This window comes from Erinaceus europaeus, chromosome 20 (genome assembly GCF_950295315.1).
Source record: "Erinaceus europaeus chromosome 20, mEriEur2.1, whole genome shotgun sequence".
In the NCBI taxonomy this organism is placed as follows: domain Eukaryota; kingdom Metazoa; phylum Chordata; class Mammalia; order Eulipotyphla; family Erinaceidae; genus Erinaceus; species Erinaceus europaeus.
Genome location: NC_080181.1, coordinates 11,938,517 through 11,965,593, shown reverse-complemented (window position 1 = coordinate 11,965,593; position 27,077 = coordinate 11,938,517). Strand labels below are relative to the sequence as shown.

Genomic DNA, 27,077 nt, shown 5'->3' with positions numbered 1-27,077 from the left:
ATAGACACCTGCAGACCTGCTTCACCGCCTGTGAAGGGAATCCCCGGCAGGTGGGAAGCTGGGGCTCATACCAGGATCTTTACGTCGTCCTTGCGCTTTGCACCACATGCGCTTAACCCACTGTGATATCGCCCAACCCCCCAACTATGTACTTCTATGCTTACTATTTCCTTACCTATACTGCCCAGCACTCAACTAATATACATATACATACACATACACATCACTCTGGCACATGTGCTGCCAGGAATTGAGCTCAGGACCTCATGCTTGAGAGTCCAAAGCCTTATCACTGCGCTACCTCCCAGACCACTATCTTTTTAATCTTAAGAAATTCAAATCAGTCTACAGTGAACATCCTACCCTGACATTTTTCTCTCAGCTTTCTCTACTTCCTGTTGATGCTGGAGGAAAAGTGTCTCATGGGATGACTTAGAATCCACCTCATCACAGACCCCTGCAAGCGTCAACCCGGCTTTGACCTAGCACGTTATGATTGGGCCCTCCTCAATCGCTATCGAACAGGCCATGGCTGGTGCGCCGCTATGTTCCATCGCTGGGGAGCCAGAGACGACCCGAACTGCCTCTGCGGCTACAGACAGACTATGACCCACATAGTCAACGACTGCCACCTCTCCAGATTCAAAGGAGGTCTCGAAACTTTACATCAGGCTCAACCTGATGCTGTTGACTGGCTACGGAAGAAGGGCAAACGCTAGAAGAAGCAATCAAACATTAAAAATGCAGTCAGAATCTGTTACACAACAGCATGAAAGATGAGAAGGAGGAAGTTGAAGTGAATTACTGTAGTGTTCTCAAGTTATACACAAACTCACAGCCAGTTATTTGAGCACAGACGTGTATGCTGAAGATGTGTTCTGTAAATCCTAGGAAAGGGTTTCTCAAACTATGTGCTACTGACATTGGGGCCAGTTAATCAATCCTCTGCTCTGAAAAGCTGTCCTGTGCATTATGGAAGGTCTAGCATTCTTGACCTCTACCCTCACAGTTGTTACAACTAAAAAGCTGTTTAGTCATTGCCAAGTGTCCTTCAGAATGAAATTTCTCCCTGTTGAGAAACACTGCTCTAAAGGAATCACTACTTTTTTTTATGTTTAACTCATCAGGTAATGATGCAGATAAAATGGAATTATAAACTTAAAAAGGGAACAAAGTAAGAAAAAATGGGACAAAATTAGGTAAAACAAACAGAAATTTAAATTAAATTAAGTTTAAATTAAACCACAACAATGAGTAAGTATGTTTTAATCGTTGCAATTTAGAAGCAGAGATGGTCATAGTGGCTAAAAACAGACTTAATTTGATTTGTGAAAAAAAAACATTTTTTAAATATAAAAACATAGATTAAACATGAATGGAAGATAGATCTCACATAATCACTAGCTTAAAAAGTTAAACAGGAATGCCTTTACTAGTGTAATAGACAAAGATAGGCTTCGGAACCAAAGCTAGAGTTAGTAAGACAATTACATGACAATAAAGACTTATATCCATCAAGAACCTAAGAGAACTTCAGCAAGTGTGAAACAAAAATGAATAGGACTTACAGAGGAAAAGGACAAATCCACAGACATAGTTGGAAACATCAAAAGTCCACTCTCAACAAGGATATAGGAGAAAATTGGTAAGGACATATAAGATCTGAATTTTGTCTAAGTGATACTTATAGATTGGTTCACTCAGATGAGTGTAGTAAATATTTGCCAAGATCAATCACATTCTAAGCTATAAATGTGTTGCAGGGGCAGGGCAATAGTGCAGCGGGTTAAGTGCACATGACAGAAAGCGAAAGGACCAGCAGGCACAAGGATCCCAGTTTGAGCCCCTGGCTCCCCACCTGCGGGGGGGGGGGTGGCTTCACAAGTTATGAAGCAAGTCTGCAGGTATCTATCTTTTTCTCCCCTTCTGTCTTCCTGTCCTCTTGAGATTTCTCTCTGTCCTGACCAACAAAAACAGCAATGGCAACAACAACAAGGACAACAATAAGGGCTACAAAATGGGAAAAACAGCCTCCAGGAGCAGTGGATTCATAGTGCAGGCACCAAGCCCCAGCGATAACCCCAGAGTAAAAATAAATAAATAAATAACAGTGACTATATGAAAGTGAGAATATTCATGAAACTTATAAATAACACCCAATTAGAGTTACTTGTCTAGGCAAAAGATAAGCTGTTGAAGCAAGGCATTTATTCTTTTGTAAAAGGGGATGCAGCCAACAGTGGCAGTCAGGCAGCAGCACAACCCCCTGAGCCCCCTTGGCCTTCTCCCATCTTTTATACCTGATGCAGAACTTCTCCTCCACCCCTAGGCTGGGCCTCAGAGCTCAAGGTCTCCCCACTGTCTAAATAAGGAAAGGAAGAGCATCTGAGGGCTTCTACTGGAGGATTAGCAAGCTCTGCAAGTAACTATTATCTGACCTAAAGAATGCAAAACTACTGACCACAGGTGGCTATAGATAACAATTTAAAAATTTTGTTGTTGTGGGGGAGGAGGGCGGGCGGAGGCGCACCAGGCTAAGCACACATAGTATGAAGTTAAGGACCCATGCAGAGACCCTGGTTAGAGCCCCCGGCTCCCCACCTGCAGGGGAGTCGCTTCCCAAGTGGTGAAGCAGGTCTGCAGGTGTCTATCTTTCTCTTTCTCTCTCCATCTCCCTCTCCTCTCTCAGTTTCTCTCTGTCCTATCCAATAAAACAGAAAATGGAAGAAATCGCCACCAGGAGGAATGGATTCCTAGTGCTGGTACCAAGCCCCAGCAATAACACTGGAAGCAAAAAAAAAAAAAAATTAATTACTAAATGATTGCTCTATTCATGTTCCTTTGAAGAGAAGACATAAACATCTCTTACAAAACCAAGAGAGTCTTCATTAAAAATATATAAAATTGAGACTGCTTCACTTATATTTAATAAGTAAAAAAGCAAATACATTATGATCATTACTAGAGGGAAAAGACCATAGACCTAAAATAAATTTTAAGATTAGGGAGTCAGGCGGTAACGCAATGGGTTAAGCACACATGGCGCGAAGCGCAAGGACCAGGTAAGGATCCCGGTTCAAGCCCCCGGCTCCCCACCTTCAGGGGAGTCACTTCACAGTGGTGAAGCAGGTCTGCAGGTGTCTGTCTTTCTCTCCCCCCGCCGTCTTCCCCTCCTCTCTCCATTTCTCTCTGTCCTATCCAACAATGATGACAACAACAGCAATAATAACTACAACAATAAAAAAACAAGGACAACAGAAAAAAATTTTAAAAAGAAATTTTAAGGTTATAAAAAATCTAGAAAACCCTAAAATTGTATGAAAATACTGAAATGACCAAAAATTTCTTAAAGCTAACATGAAATACATCATTTAAATAGTAAAACAAAAAAGATATAATGAACTTCAAAGTTAAGAACTGCTGTTCTTCAAAGCATGTTGGTAAGGGAACCACAGATAGATCACATATTATAAATGACACATGCAAACAAATTTTGGATTAAGAACATACTCCTGTGATATATAAAGAAGCTGCAAAGCTTAATATTAAGAAAACAGATAATAATGTGAATCCCTGGGCATACAACCTCACCAGTGTGTTCTGGAAGCCCACCTCCCCTGAGCCCCATGCCACTCGGGAAAGATTGAGATAGGCTGGGGGTATGGATCAACCTGCCAACATCCATGTCCAGCGGAGAAGCAATTACAGCAACCAGACCTTCTACATTCTGCATCCCATAATGGTCCTGGGTCCATACTCCCAGAGGGATAAAGAACAGAATTACCAAGGATCCTGGTTCGAGCCCCCGGCTCCCCACCAGCAAGGGGGTTGCTTCACAGGCGGTGAAGCAGGTCTGCAGGTGTCTGTCTTTCTCTCCTCCTCTCTGTCTTCCCCTCCTCTGTCCATTTCTCTCTGTCCTATCCAACAACAATGACAACAATAATAACAACAACAATGACTAACAACAAGGGCAACAAAGGGGAAAAAATAGCCTCCAGGAGCAGTGGATTCCCAGTACAGGCACTGAGCCCCAGCAATAACCCTGGAGGCAAAAAAAAAAAAAAAAAAGAAGAATAGAATCACCTACCTTATATTACACAGCCCTAAATCACTCCAAAGATTACTTTGTCAGACAAAGCAAGGACTACAAAAGCTGAATAAGGGCAAGAGACTGGTAAATTTAACTCTTTAGTCACTACCAGGCCACCCCATCACCTGGGGCCCTACTCAGGAAGTTTGGGGATTCCCACACAGACATGATGGGCCTACACCTCTAACAGATCCCTCTTACCACTGTCACTGGTCATCTCCATCAGGAACAACATAATGGACCCCTTTGTGGGCCCCTATAGGACCTGGCCCTCAGTGCGGGTCAACAATGTTCCTTCTCCGAAGGGAGGCTGGACAGCATACTCTGCCTATCACCCCAGGATGATGGGTCCTGAAATTAGTGCAGCCTGGTATGTTCATGACCAGAGAATGCCCACTCAAACCTTCAGGGATGCAGAGGTTACATAGGTTCCTGTGCAGGATATGGGCCCCAGATCAAATCGATGGGGTTTACAGTTAACAATATTTATATACTTTTCCCATATTTGGGAGCTACTCTATTTGCTGATCCAGCTTTCTAGTCCTTTTCCAAACTATGACACTATCTCCCTAGACTAATAACTTGGGTCCACCTGCATATTAGATGTCAGGCTCAGGCAAAAACTAGTCATCATGGGGCCCTTGGAATATACCTAAAATAGACCTACTAGCTTTTTCCAAAACCGAGACCTCAAATCTTCATCTGCAATATTCTTGACTTTAGGTTCATGATTAGTCAACAATTTGTTCTGCTTTGTTCAGCCACCAGGTTCCAGATGATACCCTTATGCCAACCTAACTTCCCTTGGCAGACAACCCCATCAATGTGCCCTGGAACCCCTACTCCCCAGACCCCTTTCCCCACTACTGAAAGAGAGAGGCAGGCTGGGAGTATGGATTGACTTGCCAAACACCCATGTTCAGCGGGGAAGCAGTTACAGAAGCCAGACCTTCCACCTTCTGTACCCCATATTGATCCTGGGTCCATGCTCCCAGAGGGGTAAATAAAGGAAAGCTTTCAGGAGAGGGGATTGGATATGAAACTCTGGTGGTGGGAATTGTGTGGAATTTTACCCCTCCTATCAAACGGCCTTGTCAACCATAATTAAATCAATAATAATAGTAAAGAAACAGATAATAAAAGGGGCTAAGATATTTGAAAGGGCACTTCTCTAATAATGACTGCATGACTTTGGATGTGCAATGGTTAAAGACATGTCACCTGAAGCACGAAAAAAAAAAGTTGATGAATTAGACTTCATAAAAATTAAGTGTGCAACAAAGGATACTTTAACAAAGTGAAGATACGACATACAGAATGGGTAAAAATATTTAGGATTTGTATAACTGCTAATGAATATTATCCAAAAATACCATGAACCCTTAATCCAACATTAAAAAAATAAATAATTCAACATTAAAATAGGCAAAAGGTCTGAATAAATATTTCTCCAAAGATAATGGAGAGATGACCAGTAAATATATGAAAAGATATTCATGGTTATTAGTTTTCAGGAAAATGCAAATCAAAGCCACAGTGAGACACCATTTCATGCTCACTAAGAAGACTAACATTTTTTTTTCACTGGAACTCTGTACATGGCTAGTGAGAATGTAAAATGGGGCATCTGCTATGGAAAATAGTTTGACAGTTTCTCAAAAAGTTAAACATAAAGTTACCATATGACCCAGCAATTTCATCCCTATTTATATACCCATGATAACTGAAAACATATGTCCCTACAAACATTTGCACATGAATTACAAAGTATGGAAAGAACCCAATGTCCATCAAGAGATGAGTGGGTAAACAGACATGGTATATCCATGAAAGGAAATATTATTTGGCCATAATAAGGGAATGAAACACTGATACATGCCGAAGTAAGGTTGAACCTTGTAAATGCTACGTTAAGTGAAAGAAATCAGATACTAAAGACCACAGTGAATGACTACATTACATTAAAAAAATCCAGACTAGGGGCCTGGTGGTGGCATAGTAGATTAAGTGCACATGGCGTGAAGCACAAGGACCAGCATAAGGATCCCAGTTCCAGCTTCTGGCTCTCCACCTACAGGAGGGTTGCTTCATAAGTGGTGAAACAGGTCTGCAGGAGTCTTTCTCTCCCCCTCTCTCTTCCCCTCCTCTCTCCATTTCTCTCTGTCCTATCCAACAACAACAGCAATAACAACAACAACAACAACAACAACGATAAATAATAAGGGCAACAAAAGGGAAAAAATAGCCTCCAGGAGCAGTGGATTCATAGCGCAGGCACCGAGCCCCAGTAATTACCTTGGAGGCAAAAAATAAAATAAAATCCAGACTAGGGCAAAAAAAAAAAAAAAAAGAACAGCCATAGTGAGAGAAAGAAGAGAGAGAAGTGGTTGACAGAAGCTGGTTGGAAAATGGAATGGGATGACTGTGTCTGTAATGTGAATGAGTAAAGAGTTCTTTTTGGAGGGATAAAAAAATGTCTTAAGGGGAGTCGGGCAGTAGCGTGGCGGGTTAAGGGCATATGGTGCAAAGCACAAGGACCGTGTAAAGATCCAGGTTCGAGCCCCCGGCTCCCCACCTGCAGGGGAGTCGCTTCACAGGCAGTGAAGCAGGTCTGCAGGTGGATCTCTTTCTCTCCCCCTCTCTGTCTTCCCCTCCTCTCTCCATTTCTCTCTGTCCTATCCAACAAAGATGACATCAGTAACAACAACAACAACAATAACTACAACAATAAAACAACAAGGAAATAAATATATTTTTTAAAGAATTGTTTTTTTAAAAATAATGTCTTAAAACCAGAGAGTGGTGATAGGTGTAAATCTTGTGAGTATACAAAATAACACTGGATTGTTTAATTTTTAATTGTTGCTGTTAGGGTGAGATGATAGCATGTCTTACCATATGTGCAGCCTGGGTTCACGTCCCAGTACCATAAGGAAGTGCCAAAGCACTGCAACAAGCTCTATACTGTGATGTCTCCTCTATGTATACACACAGGTACCCAGACATGCATGTGTGTATGTATATACGCAAAACAGAAAGTGCAAATGCTGGCCTAGGAGTGGTGAAATCATGTATGAACAATGCTCCAGTGCTTCAAAATAAATAAATAAATAAATAAATAAATAAATAAATAAATAAATAAGATAGCTCACTCAACAAAGCAAACACTTTACCACATGGGAGGACTTAGGTTCAAGCACCCAGTCACTACATGGGGTCATATGCATGGGGGAAGCTTCATGAGTAGTGGAGCAGTGCTGCGGTGCCTTTCTGTATCTCACCCTCTATGTAAAAAAGAAGAAAAAAGGAAATGAAAAATACTGAAATGGTTGACTATGGTGTGTGAATCACATCCAAATTAAAAAGTTTACCTGTCTCTTAAATTACTCAATATACTCCTGTAACACTATAGGCTATGATTTTCACAAGAGATACACAAGCTTATGTGCAAGCAAAGACTTATACACACATGTTCATAGTAGTTTTATTTGTAATATCCAAATACCAGAACTATGCCCAAAACTTACCAACAAACAAGCTGATAAATTAAGTTACATCTCTACATGAAACACAATTTTGCAACAGAAAGGAGTTATTGTCTAGTTACCCTAGACAGCACAGGCTTATTCCAAAATAACTATGCTAGTAAAAGAAATCTCAGGAAACAGTACCAACTGTGCGGGCCCATGTGTACAGCAGTCTAGAAAATGTAATATAATCGCTGGTGACAAACTTCACAGTATTGCTTGCCTGAGGAGGAAGGCCAGTGTCTGGAGATAAGGGTGAGAACAACAACAACATGAGGTCAAGAAAAAACTTTCAGGGTGATTGATATGTTCATTATTTTGATTTCAGTGACTGCTATATGAATGTGTCAAAACTGCTCAAGCTGTGTGATTGTATGATGTACAGGTTACTGTTTGTTAATTACACGTCACTAAGTTATTAAAATAATGAAAAGAAGACAAACATAATTAAAAGATGGACAAAATATTTAAACTACTTTTTTTTAAACCAAAGAACAGGCATAGATGTCAAATAAGTACCTGAAAAGGTGCTCAACATAATTAATCACTAATGCAATGCAAATTAAAGACACTGAGATAATAACACACTTACAAAATTACCAAAAACAAAACAAGAAAGCTAAGGCTTTATAGAAATACCGAGCAACTACAATTTCTGCACATTGCTGGCAGGAATGAAAAGTGCTAAAGCTGGGAGTCTGGCGGCAGTGCAGCGGGTTAAATGCAAGTGGCACAAATCACAAGGACCGACTTAATGCTCTGGGTTCAAGTCCCCCACCACCCCGCTCCCCACCTGCAGGGGGGTCGCTTCACAGGCGGTGAAGCAGGTCTGCAGGTGTGTGTCTTTCTCTCCCCCTCTGTCTTCCCTCCTCTCTCCATTTCCCTCTGTCCTATCCAACAACAACATCAATAACAACAATAATAATAAAAAACAAGGGCAATAAAAGGGAAAATAAATAAATATAAACAATTTTAAAAGCTAAAAAAAAGAAAAAGAAAAGTGCTAAAGCCACTTGGAAAAAAGCTTGGCAATCTCTTATAAAGTCAGACTCATACTCTTACTCCAAGTTTTTTACCCCATAGGAGAGAGAGTTTGACATGAGAGCGACAGACGGGCCACCCAACTGAGCAGAGAGTGACTCTGGTACAGGGAGCACAGGGGAGTCTCACAGTGCAAGCCCCACACTCTGCTCTTTCAACTACTACCTCACCACACAACTCACTTTCTTTACTCCTACATACTTACCCGGAAGAAGCAGAGAATTAAATCATCTGGCATCATGCCAAAGTCTGTCTGCTAATAAGTAGAAAAACAAGTAGAAGTATATCCATACAATGCACTCTGCAACAGTGAAAAGGAGCCACTGCTGTGGAATACAATAGCATGGTGTACCTCAAACGCATTATGGTGACAGAAAGAAGCAAGTTGCCAAAGGGGGGGGGAGTCATAGCATGAGTAATTCTGCTGATTCTTATAAGGAAACAAACCACAAGCAGAATAAACAGACTAGTCCTTTGCTGGTTGAGGGACTCTAGGAGGCTGATTATAGACTGGCAGAAAGGGATGCTTGTAGAGAGAAAAAAAAACATCTTTAATGTGTTGGCAACATAAGATATACACATGAAAATCTGATTTTTTTACTCTCTGAAAATTATACTTCAATAAATTTGATTTGTCTAAAAAGCCCACCAGCTATTCCTGTCTTAAAAAAATAAAAGTGAGGGAGCTGGGCAGTAGTGCAGCGGGTTAAGCGTAGGTGGCGCAAAGTGCAAGGACCGGCGTAAGAATCCCAGTTCGAGCCCCTGGTTCAAGCCCCCAGCTCCCCACCTGCAGGGAAGTCTCTTCACAAGCGGTGAGGCAGGTCTGCAGGTGTCTTTCTCTCTCCCTCTCTGTCTTCCCCTCTTCTCTCCATCCTATCTAACAACGACGATACCAATAACTACAACAATGAAACAACAAGGGCAATAAAAGGGAATAAATAAATAAATATTAAAAGTGGGGGACCGGGCAGTAGTCCCCTTCTGTAGGTGGGGGGGTTCGCTTCACAAGCAGTGAAGCAGGTCTGCAGGTGTCTATCTTTCTCTCTCCCTCTCTGCCTTCCTCTCCTCTCTCAATTTCTCTGTCCTATCCAACAGCAATAACAACAGTAACAATAACAACAACAATAGGGGCAACAAAAATAGGAAGAAAATGGCCTCTAGGAGTGGTGGATTCGTAGTGCAGGCACTGAGCCCCAGTGATAACCCTAGAGGCAAAATAAACAAGTAAATAAATTAATTAAAAAGTGAGTGTTTTACAGACACCTATCAGGGGAAATGATAAACTATACCCATGAAAAACTGTATAGTTCATCTAGCTTCTAAATATTGAGTTTCATTAAATATTGAGTTTCATTAAATATTTCTAAATATTGAGTTTCATTAAATATTGAGGCCAAATTTTAAATGATGGTCTAGAAATTGAACTCTGTAACATAGTTACTCTCAAAGAGATCTGATATTATTCTATACCTCATTGAAGCAAATTTTGGAACATGGGATACGACTTTACAAAAGTGTGAGAAGTATGCAGGTGAGAACCATCAGAGACCAACTGCAAAGATAAATATAATAATCTACTCTCTGGCAAAACCAAAAACAAACAGAAAACAACTGTACAAACCACTCACTACTCCCAATAAAATAACTTTTAAAAGTGGTAACACAGAAATTTAAGTTTTTAATCTAGTATTTCCATCTTTGCCTCAAATCAAGGAACTCTATTAACTGCAAAATCACAGAAGAATTCCCCCGAATAACATAAGATGTCCAGAGTCATAGCATGACTGTTATTTACACTGTATTGCAGGTACTAGTAGACACAACTAGACAAATCAGAGGTACAAAATGGAACACAAGGGAGAACATACAATTGATATTTGAAGATGTTTGATGGTAACTAGGAAAACTCAAGAGAATAAACTGAATAAATTAGCGGGGCAGACAGCATAATGGTTATGCAAAGAGACTCTCCTGCCTGAAACTCCAAAGTCCCAGGTTCAAGCCTCCATACCACTATATGCCAGAGCTGATCAGTGCTCTGGCAGTAAATAATTTAAAAAAAAAGATAAACTCAATTAAGTATAAATTGAATAACAAACAAGGCCAACAAGATAGCTCAGTTAGTGTGCTTGCTTTGTGAACCTGGACCCCACTAATGTAAAGGTGACTTCAGTGCTGTGGTGTCTTTCTTTGTCCTTCTATCGGTCTCTGGTTTTTTTAAAGATGTATTTTGAAAAGAGACACTGTAAGGAAAGGAGAAGATGGGGTAGGGGCGAAACACCTGCAGCACAGCTGTTCTATGCGTGAAACTTTCCCCCATTAGTGGAGACTAGGAACTTGAATCCGGTCTTTGTACTTGCTAACGTGTGTGCCCTATGGGATGTGGCACTGCTTGGCCCATCTCTGCCTTTCTATCTGAAAAAGTCAGCCTGGGGCGGTGAAGTCCCAGTGAAGACCAAACAAGCAAGCAAGCAAACAAAAACCAAACTACATCAATAGGGGTATACTATGAGTATCAACAAATCAATGATTTTTTTGCTTTACCTGTAAATAATAGCCAATTGGAGGTATGATAGACGGAAAAAATGCTACTTAGAATAGCAGCATAGGAAGATAAAAAGTCCAAGAAAAAATTAACATGAGGGGGTACATAGCATAGTGGTTATGCAAACAGACTCTCATGCCTGAGGCTCCTAAGTACCAGGTTCAATCCCCCACACCACCATAAGCCAGAGCTAATCCGTGTTCTGGTAAAAAAAATAAATAAAAAGAAGAAATAAGAAAAATGATATGAGAATTCTAAAATACATTTGAAAAGCCCCATAAAAGTTACTAAGAATATTAAATTGTAAAGCATAACAAACGTAAAGACAAAATTCTTATTAATAAATAAGAAAGGGGCCAGGCAGTGGTAGCGCAGTGGGTTAAGCGCACATGGTGCAAAGCTCAAGGATCCCAGTTCAAGCACCCAGCTCCCTACCTGCAGGAGGGTTGCTTCACAAGCAGTGAAGCGGTCGCAGGTGTCTTTCTCTCCCCCTCTGTCTTCCCCTCTCCTCTTGATTTCTCTCTGTCCTATCCAACAACGACAGCAATAACAATAACAATGATAAACAACAAGGGCAACAAAAGGGAAAAAATAGCCTCCAGGAGCAATGGATTCATAGTGCAGCACCGAGCCCCAGCAATAACCCTGGAGACAAGCAAATAAATAAGCAGTATCTAGAGAATTTTTTAAAATTTTATTTATAAAAAAGAATTTTTTAAAAGTAAACCAAGGAATGGGAAAATTTTGATTTTAAACATTATATTCTTTCTTTTCTTTTTCTTTCTCTTTTCTTTTTCCTTTCCTGTATTTTTCTTTTTTTGCCTCCAGGGTTATCGCTGGGGCTCAGTGCCTGCACCATGAATCCACTGCTCCTGGCAGCCACTTTTTTTGTTGTTGTTGTTCTTATTGTTATTGTTGTTGTTCTTATTGCTATTGTTGTTGAACAGAACAGAGAGAAATCAAGAGAGAAGGTGAAGACAGACGAGAAGAGAAAGATAAGACACCTGCAGACCTGCTTTACTGCTTGCGAAGCGACACCCCGCAGGTAGGGAGCCTAGGCTTGACCTGGGATCCTTGTGCCAGTCCTTGCACTTCACTTTGTACTATGTGGGCTTAGCCGGTGCACCACCATCCAGCCCCTCCCCCATACTATAATCTTTACTAGTGAAAACAGCATGATACTTAAGCATGAAGATACCAGCACACTCAAGGAAAAAACAGCATGTTTAGGAATACACACACAACATACACAAAACAGAAGCAAAACATTGAAATCAGTGGTAAAAGATGGAGGACTAGACTAAAATTGGTGGATTCGCATACAATACATTAAGCAAGAGTAAAGCCTAAATGGATCGAGACTTAAATATAAAAAAAGGTGGAATCATGAAAATATTAAGAGAAAACATGAAAGTTTCTACTTAGGCATGGATTAGAAACTTTAGAAAAAGCTTACCTAAAAATTAACCAAAATGCAAATTTTAAAAATACTGTATTTGGCTACATATAATTACAAGAAATACCAACCTGAATACATACTATTAAATAAAGAAAGCTATCGAAGCTTAACTCATTTAAAATATAGCAAATGCCATGAAAAAGAGTGATCTCACCAATATATAAAGAACTCCTTAATATTTATAAAATCCACTGGGAAAGGGGGGCAAAGAATTAAAATGAATAGAATGTATCTTTTTTTATTATTTTTTATTTATTTATTTTTTAGAAAGTAACTTTAAGTAAATGACAGTCCTCATAAATGAAACACCGTTTAGAGACTACACTGAGAGATTTCTTTTCATCTATCAGAATGTCAAAATCCAGAAATGTATTATGATCCACTGTTGAGGCCATAGGAAAAGAGGCAAGTTGATACTTTGCTGGTGGAAGTGTAAACTGTCACAACCCTGAGGGACAGCAATTTGGTAATATCTAGGAAAATTACAAAGGCACATATACCCTTTCACCCAGCTTATTTCACTTCTGGGAATGTATCCTAGAGTTAAATAGGACACATGCAAAATGATATACATGGATATCTATTGCAGCATTGTTAGCAATGACTAAAGTTTGGATGGAACCCAAATCTTGCATCAGTAGAGGACAGATTTCTTTTATTATTTAGCTTGCTTTTATGCCTTCAACATCAAAAAAAACAACAAAAAAAAAACCCTTTTATTCCTAAAGCTTTGAGCATTTTCCTCTTTTCCCCAACCTGTCCCTAAAGTCTTCACAGTCTTTTCAAGGTAGTGGGAGACAGCCCAGCCAAGCTGCGGGGCTGGGGGCTCCTAGAAGGAAGACAGAAGAGGGAGCAATGCAGAAGATTTCTACCCTATGAACTGCTCCATTAGAGCTGGGGTAATAATACTAAGGGGAATGTGTGCACTTATTTTAGATGGAGGATGTGCCACTAAGCTTTTTTTTTTTTTTTTTTTAATAATCTTGCTTTCTTTTAAAAAATTAGGACAAGATATGACTAATACTGCTTACAGTTTAGACTTGCCTATTTCAGTAAAGTGGTCCATTTTCCCAAAAATTATACAACAAGGAGGAAGTACATAAGAATATTTTTGCCCAGATACTAATGTTTATGTATATTCCATAAAACCAGAGTCAGGGCAAAAATACTCACCCAATGATGACTTTGTAACCTCAAAAATCGATGTAAGAGATATAAATAGTGCCCTGGATGGTGCACACTGAGAGTATAAAATGGTGGAGAAGACTGAAGTTAGATGTTCCTGTGTCTTCATTTACACCCTTTATTTAAAAAAAAAAAACTGCATGATTTTGCTAAACATTTGTTTTTGCTACTTGTTTGCTGATTGTCTGTTTGCTTCAATTTTGTCTTTTGGGAGCCAAATTCTCTAAGAGCCATTCAGAGAGAAGAGGCAGGGTTTTGCTGGACCACGGACAAGCAAGAACTTGGTGGGGTGGCCCTAGTTTAAAGAAAAGCCACTTTGTGCAGCAAGGCTCAGCTTAAGTGGGTCAATCTGTATTAGTCACACCGCTTGAAACACTGAAGATACACTTTTGTGTATCTAGTGTCTGGGGACTTTTTGGGGACACACTATATTTATACTCTATTAAACTAGGTCAGCTCCTCTGTTGGGACCATCCCAGAGGGAGCTATGCATTTCACCTAAAGACAGCAAAAAACAGTGCGGCGTGCTACTATACTTGTTTACCCAAAGTCGTTCTGCTACAGTCTAATCCAATACTGTCCCGATCTCCATAAATAAACAGCAGTCTGCATTTTAAGAAACATTTTTGTCCTACTGAGCATGATTCACTGTGCAACATGGCAAGGGAAATAAGGGGTTCAGAATCTAAGAGACTGCTTTTCTTTTAATGTATTTCTGAGATTTGTGTTGGCAGATGATTAATTCTGTAAAGACTGTAACTATGTATGATTCTGTGTGCATGTTGTCTACATATACACAGTGACGCATATACATTCGTGGTTTACAAAGCATGGAGTTTCAAACACTCTGGTAAAACTCCTGTTCAGTAATGATCAACAGAAAAATACAGCAGGGGTCAAATAACCTGGTATGTAACAGAAGGAAAAGATGAAAGCAAGAAAGGATAAAAAGAAGGCAAAGTCAAAGGAATGAAAGACAGAGGAAAAGATAGGAAGGAAGAAATAGTGAGACTGTTGGGGGAAATGAGAAAATGAGAGGAGAGGGAAGGAAAGATGACAGAGAAGAGACTTCTCTTTAAAAAGGTAATAAGGGAGGGCAGGCAGTAGCACAGCAGGCTAAGTGCAAATGGCATGAAACACAAGGACTGGCATTAAGAATCTCAGTTCGAGCCCCCAGCTCCCCACCTGCAGGAAGGTCACTTCACAGGCAGTGAAGCAGGTCTGCAGGTGTCCATCTTTCTCTCCCCCTCTCTGTCTTCCCCTCCTCTCTCCAATTCTCTCTGTCCTATCCAACAATGACAACAGCAAGAATAACAACAATAATAAGGATGATAAACAACAAGGGCAACAAGACGGGAAAAAAAATAGCCTCCAGGTGCAGTGGATTTATAGTGCAGGCACCAAGCCCCAGCAATAACCCTGGAGGCAAAAAAAAAAAGAGGTATTAAGATACACATACATGCACACACTCACTTAGAAATTATAAAAAAGGGGAGTCGGGCTGTAGCGCAGCGGGTTAAGCGCAAGTGGTGCAAAGCACAAGGACCAGCATAAGGGTCCCAGTTCGAGCCTCTGGGTCCCCAACTGCAGGGGAGTCGCTCCACAGGTGGTGAAGCAGGTCTGCAGGTGTCTTGTCTTTCTTTCTTTCTTTTTTTCTTTTCCTCCTCCAGGGTTATTGCTGGGCTCGGTGCCTGCACCATGAATCCACCGCTCCTGGAGGCCATTTTTCTTCCCCCTTTTGTTGCCCTTGTTGTAGCTTCGTTGTGGTTATTATTATTGCCCTTGTTGACGCAATTCGTTGTTGGATAGGACAGAGAGAAGTGGAGAGAGGAGGGGAAGACAGAGAAGGGGAGAGAAAGATAGACACCTGCAGACCTGCTTCACCGCCTGTGAAGCGACTCCCCTGCAGGTGGAGAGCCGGGGGCTCGAACCGGGATCCTTAACGCCGGTCCCTGCACTTTGCGCCACATGCGCTTAACCCACTGCGCCACTGCCCGACCCTTGTGTCTTGTCTTTCCCTCCTCTGCCTTCCCCTCCTCTCTCCATTTCTCTCTGTCCTGTCTAACGACGACAACATCAATAACAACAATAATTACTACAACAATAAAAAAATAACAAAGGCAACAAAAGGGAAAATAAATAAATATAAAACAATAAAAAAGAAGGGGCAGAAATAAAGGTGAATATGCTGAGTCTTCAGTGCAGACAAATCACTCAGGAACAGATAGTTGGAAAATGAACTGTGTACTGATTAGAGCTTAGGGCACTAAATAGGAGTTTTTGTTGTTGTTAACTTAGGATGTCAACAGATAGGCTCTAGAAAGAGAAAATAGGGATCCTGACTGACACATGACTTTCCTGATTAAAATAAGACAATGGAACAAGATGGAATCTCTTAATTTCATCAAGATGTGATTTCTGGCATCTTTCAACACACATTAATTTAAAAATATTTCAAAATATTTCTCTAGAATTCATATGAATCAAATAAAACAATTTAATCATGGGCACAGCATCAAAAATATAGTGATTGACCAAAAATTTCATGTGCTAGGTTGCCTATTTAGAGAGTTACGGTCCACTGTTTCTTATGGCAGAGAGCCCCCCCCCCCCCCCCCCGGCCCCGACATAGGGAACTAACAAATATGGCTTCACATTTTGATCAGGATACTAGCAACCTCACACACATTAACAGCAGATGAAGCGTGTGAAAATCAGGTTGTGGGTAAAATATAAATACAAGTCACTTGTTTATCTTTGGAAAGAGAAACATTTAGAATCAATAATAGCTGATTCATGTAATTGAAGAGACGATGGTTTACAGTACAGTTGTTGACACATGGGTAAGATTTCTCACCTGCCCATGGTAGGTACCTGCAAAGGTACTATATTATTTGTTATTCCAGAGCTTAGAAATACAAAAGTCATTAGCGAAAGATCCAAGGAAGTCAAGGTCAGTTTATGATAAGGGAGAACTTGCTGACCATTTCAGCAGTCCCAGAGCAAGACAGTGTGTGCTGTGTACTTGTGAGCAGCCTAAGCACAAGTTCAACGCTACTTGGCAAGACATGTTGCGCACAAATCACCCACAGCCTTGTGCAACGCCAATAGGCATCAAACTGAGATGAGTGTCAGGGAAACAGTTTCTTCACTCTCAACGTCACAGAAGTTTGACGCTAAAGGAATTCTGTGGTCCTTCCATCTTGAAAAGCCTTTTTACTTGGTCATTTATTTGAGTTCCACTATAAGATATTTGTTAAACATTAGGGGGATAAATCAAAGCCAGGACCTTGAAGGTAATATGGTGAATTCCAGAAATAGGAGAAAACATAGCACATTTGGAATGCATTAAAATGACCAAAAGCAGTTTTTTTTTTTTTTATGAAAGTGCTGTAGAAATAAACTTAGAGGCAGGCTAAGTTTCCATAGCGGATATGAAGCTAGACATTTCTTGCATTCTTGGGATAAGGTATATGTTGGTTCAGATTCACCTAGAGGTAATATATCTTCATGACGGGCGGGTTAAATGTACAGATGTTTATTTTTTTTAGGTAAAATTTAAAGGGTACAGAATCTGGCAGTCCACAGTTGATAGGACAGATCATGAAATGATTAAGGGGCTCTGTCTGCATTTGTATTTCTGTTTAACCACATTTCAGGACCTGAACCCTCAAGATTATTTTTAAGATTCAAGTCAGTTGCTCAAGTTTCAGCAAACTAGTACTAGAAAGGAGGATAAAGAGATTTACTCCTTTTGGAGCAAACCCAAAGAATCACTTACCTTCTGTTCTCATTTGTTTTAAAATATTTTATTTATTTAATTTACTGGATAGAGAAGGAAAAAGAAAGAGAGACACCCACAGCATTGCTTCACCACTGACAAAGCTCCCCCAAATTCCTGAGCACTGTAATGTGTGTGCCACTGTCCAGCCTTCTCCTGTTTACATTTCCCTGGGGAGAACTGGATCACAGTGAAAACTGGGAGATGTGTTTCTTTTTTATTTATTCCCTCTTGATGCCCTTGTTGTTTTACCGTTGTCGTCATTGTTGGATCGGACAGAGAGAAATGGAGAGAGGAGGGGAAGACAGAGAGGGGAGAGAAAGATAGACACCTGCAGACCTGCTTCACCGCCTGTGAAGCGATTCCCCTGCAGGTGGGGAGCCGGGGGCTCGAACCAGGATCCTTATACCAGTCCTTGCGCTTTGTGCCATGTGTACTTAACCCACTGTGCTACCGTCTGACTCCCAGAAGATGTGTTTCTAAGAGCACTGTCTAGGATTTTGTTTCTAGTGAATAATGAATGAATACATACATGGATACTGGGAGTCATCTAGCAGTCTCTACCACAAATGGTGAAAAATAATAAATTGCCATAAATTGAAAGGGGGCACCTATAAAAGACTCTTTGAAAAATAAACACAGCTTTTCAATGTCCTGAGGAAAAGTTTTAAATACTGGGTGAAATGAACCTTACGAGGAATGCTAAGATAAGAGTTGGGCAGGGGAGGGAGGGGCTTTAAACAATGGAATAAGAGTCACTAATTTGAGTCTTATGAATAAAAGAAACAAGTCATGGGACCTATACTTGATGGAGTACTACTGAGCAGGTAAAAAGACTATAATGTGCCTTTGGGACTAAATGGATGAAACTGGCAATGATCATGCTTAGTGAAACAAGTGAAGGAGGACTATGGGATGAACTCACTTATATGTGGAATAGAGAGAATGGAAACACATGAACTTGAAAAAAGGAATATTTATATATTCAGCCCATATCTCTGACCTTAGGAGAACTATTGTGGTTACAGTTGGAGGGGGCTGGGGACACAGAACTTGGTTGGAGAGAGTGGTGTGGAATTATGCCCCTATTATATAATAAATGTGTAAATCACTCATGAAAAAAAAAAAGATAAGCACAGACTAGAAAAAGTGAAAAGTAAGGATCCCGGTTCGAACCCCGGCTCCCCACCTGCAGGGGAGTCGCTTCACAGGCGGTGAAGCAGGTCTGCAGGTGTCTATCTTTCTCTCCCCCTCTCTGTCTTCCCCTCCTCTCTCCGTTTCTCTCTGTCCTATCCAACAACGAAGACAACAATAATAACTACAACAATAAAACAACAAGGGCAACAAAACGGAATAAATAAATAAAATAAAATATTAAAAAAAAAAAAGTGAAAAGTAAATGTTGGGAGTAGGAGAGTGGGCTCTTTGGTCAAGATGACTCCTTTCTAGATGTAAAGGAGACCTGGGTATGTTGGATGAAATGGAAGGGAAGGATGGCAGGATGATAGTCATTACAGAGGTGTGGCTGAATGGATCTCCATGGCCTGAGCTGGGCAGCGCAGAAGAAGAGGAGAAGCCTAGAAGCCATGCTAAGAACCAAAGTGACATGGAAACATGATAAAAACCACAGCAGAAAGAGGAACAGTAAAAATAAAGTTGAGAAAGAAGATGAATTTTGTTTTCAATACAGTGGGTTTGCTCAAACGCTCAAGGGGAGATGCAGAAAGTTCTAAACCTTTCATGGTTATATCCGTGAACTGCATCCAAGGGCTAACTTTTGCGGTTTTCCTGCACTCACACTTCCACATGCAGATCTATTAGCCATCTCATACTTAACGTGTCCAAAATAGAACTGCCCATCACCTTCAGTCCACTCTAGGCTTGAGGATTTGGAGCATGCTGACCTCCTTTAATACTCATTTCAACAGTAGGCCAATACATAGGCAAATCTGCTAAAAACCAATTAGGATAAAACTCTAAAGTCAAATATAGATTATCTGATATCGTCTTCTCTTTGAAAACAGTCACCTCTGAAGTTTGAATTATTTCCTATAATCCAGCATTTGGAAGCCACCAATTTGAATTCAGCCACTTGCTTAAATGGAATAACTCATGAGAGACAAAGTGTCCCAGTTTTGTCTGTTTCCAAGCACTCTCTCCATAGACTGGCTCCAAGTTTGCAAAAAACCAACTCTAGATGCATCATCAGTTGAAGTGTAGACAGCTTCCTGCCTTTTCTCAGGCTAAGAATCTGATTTTTCCCTTGACAGTATATTCCTAATGCCAGAGGTCAAGGCTTGTATTAGCCCATTCTGAAGCTGCCTTCATGTGGTTAATGAAAGATCCCTAGAGCACAGGCTTGACCTTGACCTTGACCTGAGGTGCATTTTCATTAATTGGACTGGATTTCCCCCTTCCTTTCTTTGTTCCTTTCTGCTCCACCAGAGAGGAAAGCCAACTGGGCTCCTGGTACATGTTAATCACAACAGGTCCCATTCGCCATGTCTTGGTCTTTCCCTATGCTCACATCACCTTGTTAATGTCCAATACCACAAAGCATCAGGGGGACTAACTCTCTGGGAATTTTTATTTACATTTAGACAGGAGAGGACAACCAACCTGGAGTAGTTGAGGGGAACCCCTGTGAGGTCAAGCCATGAAGCAGAATCTCCTGTCCATTCCTAAAGCTATTAGGACTTCAGAACATCTAACAGATAACTGGGAAGATGCTCTCTCATTCTCCATGGGAGCCTAGGTCTTTTTGGGAAAAAACGACTTTTATTTATTTTTTTATTTTATTTTATTTTATTTTTTATGAACAAGAAAGTTGGAAAGGCTTCAAAGGTCTGGTAACATCTTGAGCATGAAGACCTGCACTGGGACTGTTGTGCTGCACCAAAGGACTCTCAGGAAAAGGGGAAGAGAGATGAGAGGGAGGAATTGAAGTTCTGGCACATGATGGTGGGAAAGGACATAAAGTGGGATGAATATTTTGCAGACACTTAACACAGGACAATGAGAGGTGTACCCATGTGCCAACAACCAACTCCACCCTCCCCACAAAGAAAAGGAGAGGAAGGGAAAAAAAAGACTGAAAACACAAGAGATCTTTCTTATTAAAATGTTAAGCCGATGCAGAGCTTTCACACTTTAAACTCCTCCCCATACTTTACACATGCAGAGTAGCACCATGTTCATTTTGCAAACAGGAACAGGGTGCTGACAGTGTAGTGATTTGCCTGAAGCCACATGACTGAACCAAGACAAGACTTAATTCTTTCCACTTCAGTTTCCATTTCCCTCTAGTAAAATCACTACTTACCCACCAGGTGGTATAGGACAGGTTCCCCTGAGCTGTCAGCTGTGCTGGACCCACAGAGCTGAGATGAACCACTTACCTGCATTTCTACTTTCTCCTTTCCCACACAAGCAAAATTCCCTGTTTACTCCCCCACCCCAAACACCTTTAGATAATTCTGTGGTCAAACTATTCTCCATGCCCCCAATGCCTAGGTTCTCACCCCCATTTCCAGGACAGGTGTGGCCATGGGACAGACTCTAACCAATGTCCTATGCCCAGAAATGATGCATTTCCCACTTAGGTCCCAAAAGTATCTTCTAAGTCTGATACAGTCAGCCCCTGGGTGTTTATCAGAACAGCATTCCTTTCAGCCTATGATCTGGATGTCATGGGGAACCCAGCCCCAGGTAGCCCACAATGGTGCAGCCAGATGCCAGGAAATAAAGGTTTATTGCAGCGTTGAGCCTGAGATTTCAGGATGAATTTGCTCCTCTAGTTTATCCTGGAGGAAACAATATATTTGCAAACTGTATCACAATCATGCCAATGTAAGATGTTTTCATTTTCACTGTTCACTTTCTAGCATTCTTTTTGGTTCTACCTGGAAGTCAATATAGGTGTTTCTTCTGCTTTCCAGATGCAGTGTATGCAGTGTTGCTTAGGGGCAGGAGGTGGTGCACCAGCTAGAGCGCACACATTACCATGTATGAGGACGTGGGTTTGAACCTCCAGTTCCCACCTGTGGGGCTTCAAGAGCAGTGGTGCAGGTCTCTCTCTCTTTGTCTCTCTCTCTCTCTCTTTCTCTGTCTCACACTCTATGAAAAGAAAAAAAAAACCTGCTGGGAGAGGCTGAATAGTGACGGCACCTGGCAGCAGAAATGACATGTAGGTAGCCTCTGGGTGGAGGGGAGAATGTGGCCACAGTGCGGCTGGAGGGCACCAGCTGATGAGAAAGTTGCCTAGGAGGCCGCCGCCTACTGCAAGCAGCAAGCTCGGTCAGCGGACTAGAGTGGCCCAGGCTGTACACATTTTCACAACAAGGGGCAAGCAGAGACGAGACAGGAAAACCCGCACAAGCTGGAGTTACCAGCCTTTGGGGCTACTGAGCGGCCAGTGCCCAGGCCTCCAGGGGTGTATTTTTACTTGCCCTTCTGCTATATTCCCCCTGTTCCCTCCTGCATCTACTTAACAAACTGTTTTCATTCCTTGCCACCAAGGCTATTGCTGGGGCTTGGTGCCAACACTACGAATCCTCTGCTTCCGGTGGTCCCCACCTTTATTATTATTATTTTTTTCTATTTTATTTGGTAAGACAGAGAAATCAAGAAGGGAGGGGGAGGGAAAGACACCTGCAGACCTGTTTCTCAGCTTGTGAAGTGCCCCCCACTACTCCACCGCCTGACCCCCAATAAACTTTTAAAACTTTTAACAATTAAATTTTAAAGTCTGCATTTAAAAGAAAAAATCCTTTTTTGGGAGTCGGATGGTAGCGCAGCGGATTAAGCGCATGTGGTGCATAGCGCAAGGACAGGCAGAAGGATCCCGGTTCGAGCCCCTGGCTCCCCACCTGCAGGGGCTCGATGCACAAGTGGTGAAGCAGGTCTGCAGGTGTCTGTCTTTCTCTCCCCGGCTGTCTTCCCCTCCTCTCTCCATTTCTCTCTGTCCTATCCAGCAACAACGACATTAATAATAGCTACAACAATAAAAAAAAAAGGGCAACAAAAAGGAATAAATAAATTTTTTTTAAATCTTTTTTTGATGTAAGTAACAACTGAACCCACTTTGGGGGGTGGTTTCTGAACCTCTAGCGACACACTGAAGCTTTTCCTAAGACAAAATGGCAGAACACAAAGTCAAAGACTATCAATTTGTAGGGTAACCTATCAAGTCCAGCAAGTGACATGGAAGACCCCAAGCAGCACAGACATGTCGTGAGAGCCAGTGTGAGGTGGCCCGTCTGTGAGGCAGAAGAGCTCAGGGATGTGCTAGCTGCACTTACCTGGGCTGGAAGGCAGAGCACAAGGCGGAGGCATACTGTGGTAAATGACAGGGTGCTAGGCTGAGTCCTCCAGGTGGGCGAACAGAGTGCTAGGTTAAGTTCTCCAGGTGGGGTGATAAGGTGCTAGGCTGAGTCCTCCAGGTGGTGTAATGGGGTGCTAGGCTGGGTCCTCCAGGAGGGGTGGTGGGGTGCTAGGCTGAGTCCTCCAGGTGGGTAATGGGGTGCTAGGCTGAGTCCTCCAGGTGGGGTGGTGGGGTGCTAGGTTGAGTCCTCCAGGTGGGGTAGTGGGGTGCTAGGCTGAGTCCTCCAGGTGGGGTGGTGGGGTGCTAGGCTGGGTCCTCCAGGTGGGGTAGTGGGGTGCCAGACTGAGTCCTCCAGGTGGGGTAGTAGGGTGCCAGGCTGAGTCCTCCAGGTGGGGTAGTGGGGTGCCAGACTGAGTCCTCCAGGTGGGGTGGTGGGGTGCTAGGCTGAGTCCTCCAGGTGGGTAATGGGGTGCTAGGCTGAGTCCTCCAGGTGGGGTAGTGGGGTGCTAGGCTGAGTCCTCCAGGTGGGGTAGTGGGGTGCCAGGCTGAGTCCTCCAGGTGGGGTGGTGGGGTGCTAGGCTGAGTCCTCCAGGTGGGGTGGTGGGGTGCTAGGCTGAGTCCTCCAGGTGGGTAATGGGGTGCTAGGCTGAGTCCTCCAGGTGGGTAGTGGGGTGCTAGGCTGAGTCCTCCAGGTGGGTAGTGGGGTGCTAGGCTGAGTCCTCCAGGTGGGGTAGTGGGGTGCTAGGCTGGGTCCTCCAGGTGGGGTGGTGGGGTGCTAGGCTGGGTCCTCCAGGTGGGGTGGTGGGGTGCCAGACTGAGTCCTCCAGGTGGGGTAGTGGGGTGCCAGACTGAGTCCTCCAGGTGGGGTAGTGGGGTGCCAGGCTGAGTCCTCCAGGTGGGGTAGTGGGGTGCCAGTCTGGGTCCTCCAGGTGGGGTAGTGGGGTGCTAGGCTGGGTCCTCCAGGTGGGGTGGTGGGGTGCCAGACTGAGTCCTCCAGGTGGGGTGGTGGGGTGCTAGGCTGAGTCCTCCAGGTGGGTAGTGGGGTGCTAGGCTGAGTCCTCCAGGTGGGGTAGTGGGGTGCTAGGCTGAGTCCTCCAGGTGGGGTAGTGGGGTGCTAGGCTGAGTCCTCCAGGTGGGGTAGTGGGGTGCTAGGCTGAGTCCTCCAGGTGGGGTAGTGGGGTGCTAGGCTGGGTCCTCCAGGTGGGGTAGTGGGGTGCCAGGCTGAGTCCTCCAGGTGGGGTGGTGGGGTGCTAGGCTGAGTCCTCCAGGTGGGGTGGTGGGGTGCTAGGCTGAGTCCTCCAGGTGGGGTGGTGGGGTGCCAGACTGAGTCCTCCAGGTGGGGTAGTAGGGTGCCAGGCTGGGTCCTCCAGGTGGGGTAGTGGGGTGCCAGGCTGAGTCCTCCAGGTGGGGTGGTGGGGTGCTAGGCTGAGTCCTCCAGGTGGGGTAGTGGGGTGCTAGGCTGAGTCCTCCAGGTGGGGTAGTGGGGTGCTAGGCTGAGTCCTCCAGGTGGGGTAGTGGGGTGCTAGGCTGAGTCCTCCAGGTGGGGTAGTGGGGTGCTAGGCTGGGTCCTCCAGGTGGGGTAGTGGGGTGCCAGGCTGAGTCCTCCAGGTGGGGTGGTGGGGTGCTAGGCTGAGTCCTCCAGGTGGGGTGGTGGGGTGCTAGGCTGAGTCCTCCAGGTGGGGTGGTGGGGTGCCAGACTGAGTCCTCCAGGTGGGGTAGTAGGGTGCCAGGCTGGGTCCTCCAGGTGGGGTAGTGGGGTGCTAGGCTGAGTCCTCCAGGTGGGGTAGTGGGGTGCCAGGCTGAGTCCTCCAGGTGGGGTGGTGGGGTGCTAGGCTGAGTCCTCCAGGTGGGGTAGTGGGGTGCTAGGCTGAGTCCTCCAGGTGGGGTAGTAGGGTGCCAGGCTGAGTCCTCCAGGTGGGGTAGTGGGGTGCTAGGCTGAGTCCTCCAGGTGGGGTAGTGGGGTGCTAGGCTGAGTCCTCCAGGTGGGGTAGTGGGGTGCCAGGCTGAGTCCTCCAGGTGGGGTGGCCGAGGCCCAGGAGGCCGCAGCCATCATGGCCGCGGGGACCATCCAGGCGGCGCTCAGGGTCGGGCACGACCGCACCTGCTCTCCAGGGAGCAAAGGAGCAAAGCCAATGGCCCCGACGGCCGGCCGTCGCGTCGCCTCTCTCCACGCGAGGCTCAGACACCTGCGTCGCCGGACTTCCGGCGCCCGAGGCGAGGCCGAGTCAGCTGAGGAGGCTCCCGCGCGCAGGCTCAGGGGTTGCGCATGCGCCGTGCTTCCGGGCCCTGTGGCGCCGCAACCTGTGTGCGGCACCTATTCCGGCGCGTGAGCGGTACTCAGTTTCTATTCCGCCTGCCCGCGATCTTTCGGTTTTCTTCACTCCCTGGCCCGCGTTTTGCTCAGGATAACGCACGTGGAAGAAAGGAAAGCGAAGCAGGCCCAGAAGCTTCATGCTGCCACACTGGGTGCGGGCGCCATGTCCGCTGGGACAGCTGCCGTAAAGCAAGGTGGCCTGCCCGGCTTGGCTTTCCTTCATGGTCGTAAAAGCGAACAGCCCTTGCGCGTTGCTGTCGCTGTGGGGGAGCAAAGCTGCGGTGGTGTCTCCATGCGATGCGTCCTTCGGGGTGGGCTTTCGAAAGGAGAGCCCTCCCTGCCCTAGGTCTGCATTCAGAGGCAGAAAGAAAAGCACAAATAAGCAATTAAAATACTCACGCTTGACGTAGGAAACATGCTTTTTTTTTTTTTTTTTGAGGAGGGGAGTCTTACTGGACAAGCCCAGAGTTCTGCTTGAACAAATCCCCCACTTGCATTTAAAAAAAAAAAATAGACATAGTCGGGAGCCAGGCAGTAGCGCAGCGGGTTAAGTGCGCGTGGTACGAAGTGCAAGGACCCGGGTTCGAGCCCCCGGCTCCTCACCTACGGGGGGGGGGTCACTTCACAGGGAGTGAAGCAGGTCTGCAGGTGTCTGTCTTTCTCTCCCCCTCTGTCTTCTCCTCTCCATTTCTCTCTGTCCTATCCAACAACAACAGCAATGACAACAATAACAATAAGAGCAAGAAAAACAGGGGGCAGGGTAAATGGTCTCTAGGAGCAGTGGATTTATAGTGCAGGCTCTGAGCCCCAGCGATAACCCTGGAGGCAAAAAAAAAAAAAATTAGACATAGTCATAATCACCTTTCTCTTGAGCTTTATAGTCTTAATTATATAGTAGGAGGTGCTCCTGTTAGTATACTAGTTTTGCTCAGATGAAATGCTCAGTATTATTCAGATTCTTTATTTTTCTAATTGCCCTGGAACCAGAACAGTATGTTTCTGAAGTGATGCCAGCTTCTGGGGTAAATGGACTTGTATGCACTGGGCTTGGCTCAGTTGGAGTATATAAAAGACCAGCTGGTTTTGACCTTTTCAGCCGTTGGTATGTTGATTAGTTGGCGATTCTTCTCTTCCAGTCCTTAGAGCACAACCAGTCTGCAGGAGGGACCAGCAATGGCCACTGGGTCAGAACAGGGAACAATGAAAAGGTCAAAACAGGAGAAAGGCCAGATTTCACAGCCTGGGTCACTTTTGAAATTTTGCTTTCTCATTACCATCAGACAAATGGCAAAGCCTGGAGTTGGGCTGCGTTGCCTTCCTAGGAATAAGATTTCAACCAGAACTGTCTTGAAGGGACCCAACAGGCTGGATTTGGAAGCAAGACACCGAATGCTTCAGAAGTGTCTCTTTAGAGACAGAATCGTGACTTGCAAAACTGGGAGTTCTAAACAGCTCAACCTAGAAAAATATTTTTGATAAGAGACTGCCTTTTTTTTTTTTTTTTGCCTCCAGGGTTATTGCTGGGGCTCAGTGCCTGCACTAGGAACCCACCGCTCCCGGAGGCCATTTTTCCCCCTTTGTTGCCCTTGTTGTTGTAGCCTTGTTGTGATCATTATTGTTGTTCATGTCATTAGTTGTTGGATAGGACAGAGAAATGGAGAGAAGAGGGGAAGACAAAGAGGGGGCGAGAAAGACAGACACCTACAGACCTGCTTCACCGCCTGTGAAGCGACTCCCCTGCAGGTGGGGAGCCGGGGGCTCGAACTGGGATCCTCATGCTGGTCCTTGGCTTTGCGCCACGGGCACTTAACC

At 44.0% G+C, this 27,077-nt stretch overlaps 1 long non-coding RNA gene across 1 annotated transcript in view; it reads right to left on the bottom strand.

Annotated features, from left to right (window-relative positions):
- LOC132534984 (uncharacterized) overlaps positions 1-23,240 on the bottom strand; it is a 288,127-nt gene extending 264,887 nt beyond the window's left edge. Inside the window, exon 1 of the long non-coding RNA XR_009546747.1 lies at positions 22,929-23,240. This is a non-coding gene — a long non-coding RNA (uncharacterized LOC132534984). The remainder of the gene's footprint in view (positions 1-22,928) is intronic.
- Between the last annotated feature and the right edge of the window lie 3,837 nt (positions 23,241-27,077).